The 11,318-nt window shown below is 30.7% G+C and overlaps 1 protein-coding gene across 5 annotated transcripts in view; it reads left to right on the top strand.

The window, feature by feature from the left end:
• Nucleotides 1-10,556, top strand: part of LOC127836396 (uncharacterized) — a 37,781-nt gene extending 27,225 nt beyond the window's left edge. For all 5 annotated transcript variants that reach the window (XM_052363012.1, XM_052363016.1, XM_052363015.1 and 2 more), the window contains one exon: nucleotides 8,376-10,556. The gene's annotated coding sequence lies outside the window, so the exon portion shown is untranslated. The remainder of the gene's footprint in view (nucleotides 1-8,375) is intronic.
• The last annotated feature ends 762 nt before the right edge of the window (nucleotides 10,557-11,318 follow it).

The following is an 11,318-nucleotide window of genomic DNA, read 5'->3' on the forward strand; positions in this document are numbered from 1 at the left end:
TTTGGGACTTAAATAATAAAATCTGTATTTGCACAATATCAAATTATTGGACCAATGATCATATAAATTGTTCTGCTGTTCACATAGGAGCAAACAATTAAAAATTAAACAACATAAAACCAGACATAGTAAGACAAATTTAAAAGCGTGTTACAAAGACATAGTTTGTATAAATAAAAAACGTACATTTGCCACCACAATTATATTTATGAGTGTTATTATTTGGTAAATATTATATCATTTTTTCCGTTCGATATATTTTATTATCCACGTAAATAGGTGTGTGAGGGTCGAGGGCAGCCCACTCATCACCGTCCATAATTTGTAAGCAATGTGTGCATATTATAACAAATTTTTAATATTTTATCATCAATAGTTTTTACATTGTAATACAAACAATATTCATTTAACAAATAATTGACAATACATGACTTCTAAAATCCCTTACCACGGCTACTGCTAAAGAGCTAACAAAAGTTCCATAGCTTTACTTGGACGTAAATAATTAACATTGTTAATTTCATTTAATACATGGTAATGCAAGGACATGCATAATTTAGCTGCTTTAATAGTGGATCAAGTTCAGTTCATTTTAAAATTCAAAATAAACATTTTGATCAAAACAAATATCAAATTTAAGGGCCCATTTGTATTTGCATGTCCTAATAGAAAGAAATGTATATTAAGACAGTTTGAATAAAGATTACATCCATAAAAAAAAATTTATTATCAACTTATTGACATGCTTACACTCTAGTTTCACATTAAGTTTTACAAAAGGTGCAGTTGGCTGTAGTTGCATATCCGATTTTGAATAAGAAGGAGTTTGTACCTATGATTCTGTATACAATTTTATATTGAAACCACTGTAAATTGGTATCTCGTGTAATATGAAAAGGCATAGAAAAAATATGTCGCCAATCTTTTTTCCCTACAATTACAAATAGTTGACCATTTATTTATACATACTGGTAATGATTCAGTTTTGGTAATAATATCATAAGTTGGCTTAGTACCCTTTTGTATTATTTAAGATGGACCGTAGCATTTTTGGAATAAACGGCTTCGTAAAGCAGTTGCCAGTAGAGCTTCTCAGCTTTTTGTATCTTGTAACTGAATTCATAATGCATTGGAAAAATATATAGTTTGGCTTAAAGTTATGAACTTAGCAAAAATCATTACAACTGTAAAGTATTAAACGATCAGCAGTGTGCATCAAGTCTCCAACAAAATGAATGCCTTCGTCAAACCATGATTTAAAAAATACACTTTTGTGACAAATTGTTATTTCTGGATTATAGAATAGAGGATTATGTAGCCAAAGTTGCTTTATAAAGGTTCTTTTCTACTCAGTTCAAAAAATGATTTCAATGTATATTTCCATAATTTATTTTATCTTGTTAATTACGTTTTCAGGATAGTAACTGCCACAGTATAATTTTTGAAAATCAATCATAGTATTAACAATATGTATCCATTATCAATTCCGAGTGACAAGTCTACGGATCCACGAACACTTTTAAGAAAACTGACAAAGGATAACAGATAAATTATTTTTAAACCTCCTTATATTTTTTCTAATTCATGGTTTTCTGTTCCTCACAATTTAAAAATATTTGATTGATATTTGCCAACACTTCATTTGGTGGATTTGGCAAAGAAACAAAGCGATGATTTAACACCGGTTATGCTAAAGTTGTAATAACTTGAATTATTCTTATCTGTGTTAAAAAGCGTCTTGACCAATTTCTGAGCAAGGCTTTTATTTTAACTATTTTGTCAACGTAATTAAGTTCATTTTTTAGGTCAATATGAAATGTTTAGCCACGCATGTCAAAAGTTTGTTGGTTCCAATTCAATTCCATCCAGTTTTAGTCCTTTCGGAGCTAAACGTGTTTATATCTATCCAGAATACATTAGTTTTGACGAAATTATTTTTTACCCTGAGTAATGTGAAAAGAGTGACAGTGCATCTAAAATTTCATTAAGTGATTCTGCAGAGCCATCCAGAAGTATAGAAGTGTCATCGGAAATTTTTTAACAGTTTGTCATTCTATTCATTGTCATTAATCTTGATTTCATTAATGTCAGGATTAGACTTTAGTTTAATTGACAAAAGTGTTACGCACCTCTGGTTAGAGGTAAACCGGTACTTCATTATCGCACGGCGTAGTAACACAATAATATGACTCAAAATAAACATTCAAAACTATCATTTATACGTTCAACGACCTTTCTCTTCAGTGTAAAATACCCCGTACAGAAAAAAACACACAATGTAAGTTGATTGTAATCACATTTACACTGGGGTAGAAATAATACCGAATTTACATGTGACGCACAAAAAGTCAGTCCCGCGTTCACTTACACATGTGTAAATAATACAGTAAAACTGTTCTGAAACTTATGAACTAAGTGTTAACTTAACGTATGCTGTATTCATACAACTGGATACAAATTATATAATCGATGTTAAAAATGACTTACAGGTATTTACTTAAAAAAGACGTATTATTTATTATGAACAAAACACGTATACCCTAACAATTGACGTCACTGACTTATTTTTACTTATTATTTTTACTTCTTACGCTGACAAAAATTGGTCAGTGACCAAGATGTTGGTCATTAATGACCATAATTCTGGGCACCAGTGACCAAAATTTGGCCGGTCACATGACTTACCAAAAATAATGACAAAAAATAATAACCAAGAAATTATTCGATACATGACGTCACTCATCAAACACCAAAACAATACGTCAAAATGGCGCCTGATTTAGAAAAAAAATATGAAAAGGAATAAAACAAACATGGATGGATAACATCGAGATTAAAGTTATGTTGATGTTTTGATTATATACTCAGTTGTGAGAATGTTTTAATTGATATATATATAGTTACATAATATCACCAGTACTAACAACTTCACAGTCCATGAAAAGGTAAGTGCTACTGTCACACCTGTCAATATTTCATTATAAAGTATGAACATGCAGCAACTGAGTGGATCTCCCTGTGACGCCTGTCTGCATCCACGTTTTATAGGGGAAAAATCTTATAAAAACCCATGACCGCTAATACTCTAAACTCCGTCTTTATACAATTTAGTATGTCGTAAAAGAATCTGGCGTTCTCCCCTATGAACCTACTCTTAATAAATCCAGTTTGATCATTGCATATTAATTCATCTATGCATAGTTTCAACCTGTTTACAATGCATCCAGAACAGATTATATATACAGTATTTAATAACGTTATTGGTCGCCAGTTCTGTACAAATTGTCGAGGTTTATCACCTTTTGGAATGCAGGTAATAATACCTTGTGTTTGAGTTACAAAATAAGTGTCCATTAATAAAGGCGTGATATAAGGCTCTGCAAAGGTGCCCAATTTAAGCCAAAATGCCTTTAACAAGTCAATGGTAAAACCGGATGAACCAGGACGTTCATTATTTGCCATATTTGTTAAAACAGTATAAGCCTCTTTCAATGTAATTCATCCTTCTAAACTATTTGACTGTTCACACGAAAGTTTGGGTATTTCTATGTCACTTACATAATTATTCAAATCTATATCGTAAACGTGTATATTTTGAGAACGGTATAGATTTTTGTAGAATAATGCAGTCTCTTTTGAAATATATGATTGGTTATTTAATGCAACTCCTTGTTTTTTAATTAGGATGGTCATAGTTTTTGTCATGTAATTGTATGTTTCAAGGTTACGAAAAAGTTTCGAGGGGTTTTACACCATTTTCAACCCATGAAGCTTTCGACCTAATAACGGACCCTTTTAATTTTTCATCATATATGTTTTTAAGGTCTGATTTCAAAATATGTATATGTTGACCATTTTCATCATTGATACCTTTTGTTTTAGTTTTTCGCTTTCAAGTTTAATTTGTTGTTCACGTTTGTTAGTCAATTTTTTATTATATGAGCTGTAAAATATAGCTTTGTCCCTTTTTTCTATGTGTAAAGTATCCAAAATAAGTTGATCGTCAATCACGAATTGTAAGTCTTGATCATTTATATCAGACATGTGTTATCAAAGCTGTAAACAGGGACCATATGTTGTGGTTTTGTTCGTATTTTTTATTTAATAGCATTTAAGTACTCTATATCACTTAACAGACAGTTATTATGTTTCCAAAGACCTTTGCCATGTTTAAAATCAGTAAATTGTATAGACAAACTTACAATTGATTGATCGTATTGGAAGCTTGGCAGAATATTTACATCGATGAATACTGGTATTAAAAGCGGTGCTGAAAGGAAAAAAATCAAGCCTAGTTTGTTGTAAAGAACTTATTCGACTCCATATGTATCGTTTTAAATCAGAATAGTTAACTCTGAAAGGGTCGGAAAGATTGCGTTCATCAGTATGCTCTAACATCTTTTGTCTTGCATTTTAATTATTAACAGTTTTATAATTATCGAGATCAACAGTTGGGTCCAAGACTAAATTAAAGTCCCCACAAATAAAGAAAGAGTCATTACCAATCGTGTTAATGTTCGCGAAACTATTGTTGAAAAAATCCGGAATATCAGTGTTGGGACCATATATATTGATAATGGTTAATCTGGTTTCTCCGAGATTTAAATCGAGCAAAATAAAATGTCCTTGGTCATCATAATAAACGGTATGTATTTTGTAATCAAGTTTCTTTGAAAGTAAAATTGCAACTCCGCGGTAGTTTGAAGAGCAATAACTCACAAAACATTACGCCCTCGTTTTGAGTAAATAGTTGTATACTGATCGCAAACAAAATGCGTATCTTGAGTACAGAATATGTCACAATGTGTATCTTTAAGATATTGAAATACTTGGAGTATTTTCTTTTTATCCTGGATGCCTCTTCAGTATAGAGATAATATTTAAAGGAAACTCATTATCAAGAAGCAAGAAATAGTTACTTATTAAATGTCAAGGCAAGTGACGGGATTTGAACACAATAATTAGGATCTCTATATAAGAAACGGAAGCAACTAAAAAGTATAAACAATAAACAAACAAACATAAAAGTAAACTGAATACAATATATGGTAAAGCCGCTCGGCTAACCATTACAAGAATAAACAAAACAAAACATATGCAAATCAATGAACAATTAACTTAGGACATTTGTATTCCAAAAATCAAGTTTTATTACTTAGATATTTTATTAGTCGTAATTATATTTAGATGTAGATATCTAAAAAGTAATCATTTATTAAGTTATAAATAATTGATTTTATTTTTTTAAATGTAATGTATAATATTTTAAAGTTTTTAAGGGAGGTCATTTTACATTTCATGTGAGCATAACACTTACATAGTATTTAATACATGCAGTAACAGTAGATGCTTTTATTAAAATAAATGAAGCTGGTTATACAAATTCGGTTTTATGCCTTAAACAAGGACATATACAACAGCAGTGATTATAACAAAGCAAGTGGACAGTTTTATAATACTGCAGCAAGGTTATTTGACAGACATAAGATAAATACAATCATACGCATGATAAGCCTGTCGCTATAATAAATGGTATATTTGGTAGTTTTAATTTATCCACATCCTAATGAAGAAATAGCAAACTTTGATAAGGTTTTCATTACAATAAAATTGTTTTAATACAAGAGGAAGTTACATTAATTATTAAGAATCGATATCGGTAATACGTGTAGATAATTTCAAAAAGAGAAATAAAGCTGGTTACAAAACTGTAGCTGTATGCCTTACACATGGACACTTGCAAGAACCGTGGTTATTAAGAAGCCAGTAAAAAAAAATTGACAAACAAATAGTAAAAGGCAAACATGGGATAGACATAAACATAAACATAAAAAGTATTATACAAGTTTTATTTTATGGAAACTTAATGTAGAAATTGCAACTTCTAATTTGGTCTGAGATGTGTAATGAACAAATTACACATGCTATTTATAGAGATGGATGCATACCTGTTGATGTAGGTCTTATACTGAAAGACTTCTATTAGAAGTAAAAAATGTAGATAATATTGATTATGTTGAATACATGTTCTTAAATGCATTAATGAGTTTTTACAATAAAATTTATTATTAATATTTACCTGACAAAGCAAAAGGGTCGCAATCATGCATACTGTCTTGCCTAAATACAATTTTATAAGTCAATTATTATTTCTATTACAGGAGAAATCAATAATTTGACACTTTCTTAAATTAATATATAACTAGAATACGTTAGAAAAAAGAAAAGTCTGGCAGCGATAACATTAGACTGGGTAATTGAATTTAACATCTAACTTTCATAAAAAACTTTAAACGAGCTTCATATGATAAGCAAAATACACCTGCTCGCAATAAACGAACCGTATTCGAATACCTTCCGCTTAGCACGAGCTTTGATTTTTATTGATTTTCATTACGGCATTATACTATGAGGAGCAATACTATGAAAATAAGGGATACTTGAAACAAAACGACAGAATTTTACGTATCACTTAAACGTACTCCTTCGTATTATTTTATCTGATTATGTTAATTATTATTGTATATTTTGTGATAAAATATATGTTAATTAAGACACAATAAATTAGTATTAATTTCTGAAAAACAGCATTGGAGAATACTCCATACATGAAATTATATACAATTTGTTGAATCGCTTGGTTACATGCATGTAATGGAAATAATTATAATTAGGTGCACAGTTTCTATAAACTATTTATGGTGTGATGGTATTCTGTTTCTCGAACTAGCGGGGTTTTCTACACACTCGGAGTACGATTTTTTCGTCTAATGCTTTTCCAAGCAGATTTGGAACTCTTGAGTGTTTAATTTGCGTAGTATGTTGGTTTGTATATATTTTTTGTTTGAAAGAATTTTCAACTGGGCTATGCTGCTTAAGTCGCACGGAATCCAGCACCTCTGCATTAAGTTTTGTCAGGTCCTCGTTTGCATAAATGCCAGACCCTTCGCATAACTTTGCTTTGCGTAGAATATCAATCTTGGTTTGTCTCCTCACGAATCTTACAATTACATGCCGAGTTGAGTTGGGTATGAATTTTTCGAGCCTGTGCGCCATTTCTATGTCATGAGGCTGAATTGGGATTCCAATATGCGAGTGAACAAGCGCGACGATTGTGTGTGTCACAAACGACGGTCCTGGTCCTCTGGAACAACGGCTATTTTGCTGTTATTCCGTCGTCTATACTGCTCGGTATTGTTTGCGAATTCTTCGTGGTTAATTATCTCACATGGCTGTCTATTCTCTAAAGCTGCATTTTTTTTTATTTAATGTCCTTAATTTGTTTGCTTTATGTTTCGCTTTATTTTTTTAACATTTACATTTCTCGTTTCTGCTTGAAAACGTCATTTTCGAGGATGTCTATTCGTCGAATGACGTTACATAGGAGTTTCTCAGTTTGCTGCCGTACAGATTCTTTAATAAATTCATTTTTATGAATATTGACTAATCTTTGGTAAGGACGTTAGATAACTTGTTACTGGTTTCTTCAATACGTTGTTGTATTGTTATCTCACTTGTATCGCGATTTTCGTTTTTCGCATTGGTGACGAAAGTTGACATGTTTTTTATCAGGTGTTTTTTCCTTAATGCTTTTGGTCTTACTTCTTCTTTTGGTTGAGAGTTCGCTTTATCAAACACTGACGTGTCCAACAAACGTCTTTTTAGGCGTGACATTGGGGGTTATAATTATGGTAAATATTGAAGCCTATAGAGAGTTACTTGCACTATTAAATTATCAATTAATGCTTCGTGAAACGTGACGATAGATCTGTCATGAAGTACTCGCACTGCCGTTTAAAGCCGCTAAAACCCGCTCAAATTAGCGTCATTTAGGAAAGAAAAATAACACACACAATGTATTTCACATAGACCATTTACAGTTTATCAAAGTACTATTTTGCTTCACATATTATCATATGTACATTTTTTATTAAAGCTATGGCCTTTATTCACAAACATTTTTAACCCGTCTTTCTACAATGATTGCAGACGTTAATGTTAAAATTGAAGTCTACATTTTATTTTGTACTGTTTACACCGGAAACGGATCCGGTTATTTGGTAAATATTGAACGCCTAGGAGAGTGGTAGATTACAATACTCTTTGTGGCGAGTAGGAATATTTATAACTCCAACACCGATACAATTACTATAATTTAAATTACAAATCATAGGTATGTACATATTTTAATGGAAATCGTGCGCGCATATATGCTTCTCTTAAAAGTTTAAATTTGATAATGTTTAATATATTAAAATTGTATATAATATGGTATTACATGTTCTTGAACATTATCCTGAAAACAATTCTTGGGTAAATTCTGTTAAACATATATTAAATACACAAGGTTTCGGCGAGGCATGTTTTTTTTTCAGGCAGTAGAAAACATACTTGAAGTCGAAGGAAGGCAATCAAACAAAGCTGAAAGGACACCGCATGAAAACAGAAAATTAATAGTTTTAGAAAACAACACAAACATAGATGTTATTGGAATTACGCAAAGATGATAAAATATGATAAAAATTATCGAACGTTTACAAATTATGAACGCCAAAACAATAACAATTAGTGCAACATTTATTTTTCAAGCAGCGAAATTGCGAAGTGAATTATATTATCAATAGTGTTTCGCCATATATTAATGTCTAGTAAAGCATTAGATCTCGTAGATATTTTTGGATGTTATATGAATAAATCTCCCAAAACAGAAGAACAAAAAGCTTTGATTGTTTTCCACATAAAAATTAGATTTTTTTCTATCAATAAAAGTTTATCAAAAGTCCGCACAAATACGTTAGTATATCTTAAAATCGATAACTAAGCAAACACAAAATATAAGGAATTCATGAAGTTTGACATTTGAAAAGTCAACAGAAGTAAAGCTATGTCTGTTTTAACTGATAGACACAGTATAACGGTTTACATTTCTGGCTTCGCACATTTGGCTGCACGCTTTATCAACTTCACAACTGTTTAAAAGTAATTATATGATGTTACAGTACTTATTATAATATAACAAGTATTATTTTTGTGAAAATGTATTATAACGGATAGCAATGTAGTTTTAACAAATTGTATTGTACTGATGACCATCGTGTGTTTTTTAACCTACTTTTGTATTCCATTTATAGCTGTTTAATGCATACTGAATAAGCCATAAATTTTGTTTTACCAATCAAATAATATATTTGACTTAAATACACATAATTAATTACATGAAAATAGTGCGATAATAGAAAAACTAGAGTATATATATATAATTACCTATGGTATATAGAGAATAATAGGTTACTGCCCTTCTTTCGTTGAAATACGAAAAAGGCGATACTTCAAGAGCTTGATATAGTACCCAAAGAAAGTATATTAACATTTTCGTGTTAATCATACATATACGCCAACATATTTAAAGAAAAAAAAATGTAATCGTAACGACATAAACTTTAAATTTTAGAATAAGAGAATATGATGTATGTTGTTTTACGTGTTTTACATGACGTAATGAGCATTTGCACTTACTATTTGTGAAACACGTTTTGTTTGTTTGTTTGTTTGCTGTTTTTGTTGCTTTCTGTGTTTAAACTGTAATACTGCTTGGTATAAAATGGTTTATTTTATTCGTTTCATACGGTTCTACTGAACATAAGAACTTCATAGTTTAGGATGTGACGTTTCGCCAAACATCGATTGATATTAAAACCTTCTGACCTTAATTTGGAATGCTATAGTTTCTTCCTTTTAAATTTGCAATAGTGTTTCCATAAAATATATAGTATATATAGTTTTTCTGAAAATAGCACTGCAATAACCGCAACAGACCCTAAGTTCATGTTTTATATGGGGGAGGGTATATACAGAAATCATCGTGTCGTTGGTGGGGCAGTTTGATCGTTGGTCGGCCTGCACGCTTCGCATGTGTATATTTTATGTCGTGAACTTTTCACTCAGTTTTGTAACACGAAACTGTATGACTATGTTGTTAAGTATATGTTCTATCGTGTATGTCGCAATATTCTTGCAGAGTTATGTGCCCTAGAATCCCAAAAGTATCTCAGTTTATTGTTTATCAACATGAAACTTTATAGATATGTTGATTATTGTATGCACATGCTATACGTTATTTTCACGTACGTTTAATTGCATAATTATGTGCCCTTAAACGTAGGCAACTCTGGGATACTTAAATCATTGTACATATGAACATCGCGTCATGAACATTTGTGTGTGTATAAAAAGGAAATTTTATAAGAGTGTCGTTTATGCTACGTAGACGTTCAACATTTCATGTTTTTGTATGTCACATTATTTGTTGCAGAGTTATGTGCCCTTGAATGTTCAATAAATCAGCGTAAATTTCTATGTCTTAAAGTGTGATCAATATGAGGAAGCGAACATTTTGAGATACACTTATTATACCCAAAATTTGCACCTGCTTGAAAAGAAAAATTGCGGGTGTTTTTGTCAGCTTCAATAACTGCTCTAGTATTATATATTGTTTGTCATTTGTATGTTGTATTATGTAATTAGTAGTATTCATTCCATACAGATTATCAAGATGACTAAGCAGTTGTGTTGTTTAGTTTATTTTTTACAAATATAATAAAACTGCTTCTTATACATTTCTGTTCAGGATGAAATTCATTGATGCATAAATATAGCGAATTATCATTTGTCATTATTTAATTTAACCGTCATCGGCAATAATAGCAACCTTGGAGATTAAATCTGAAAATTATTATCAATAAGCTTTACTTTCTTAATGAATATAATTGAATTGAATAAAAGGAAATTAAATATATATTAACGTATTGTTTAATTTATTTCTTAACATGGTATTACATGTTATAGCTTACAAATAATGCACTATTTGTTATAATCACAAAACAAAGCATTATCAATAACAGACGTATTTAGTATTTCAACCCTTATAATTTGGTTTCACAATTAATTGAGGTTTTAAATTGATAGGGTGGGAAATTGATGATGTTTCCGAAAATTCAAACACTTTCTGCTTGCTTGTTCTTTAACCTCATTCAAACTATTGTTTATACAAATTAATGTCTGTAATGAATGCTGTATTATTTCTGAGGCTAAATTCACCTTTTTGATACTTAAATACACTTCAGACATTTCTGTACGAGGATACAATAATAATAAGGCTACCGAACGTTAGTTCAATAAAATAAAAAAATCACCAATGAGAAGTCCAAACTTCATGTAAATTTTGTGTAATTGTTCAAAACATATGATCCAATTATGACTCTACTCAGATCAAATCTGTGTCAAGTAGGGTATTGGGAATGATTATACCTGAGCTATTT

Source organism: Dreissena polymorpha, chromosome 6 (genome assembly GCF_020536995.1).
Source record: "Dreissena polymorpha isolate Duluth1 chromosome 6, UMN_Dpol_1.0, whole genome shotgun sequence".
NCBI classification, from domain to species: Eukaryota; Metazoa; Mollusca; class Bivalvia; order Myida; family Dreissenidae; genus Dreissena; species Dreissena polymorpha.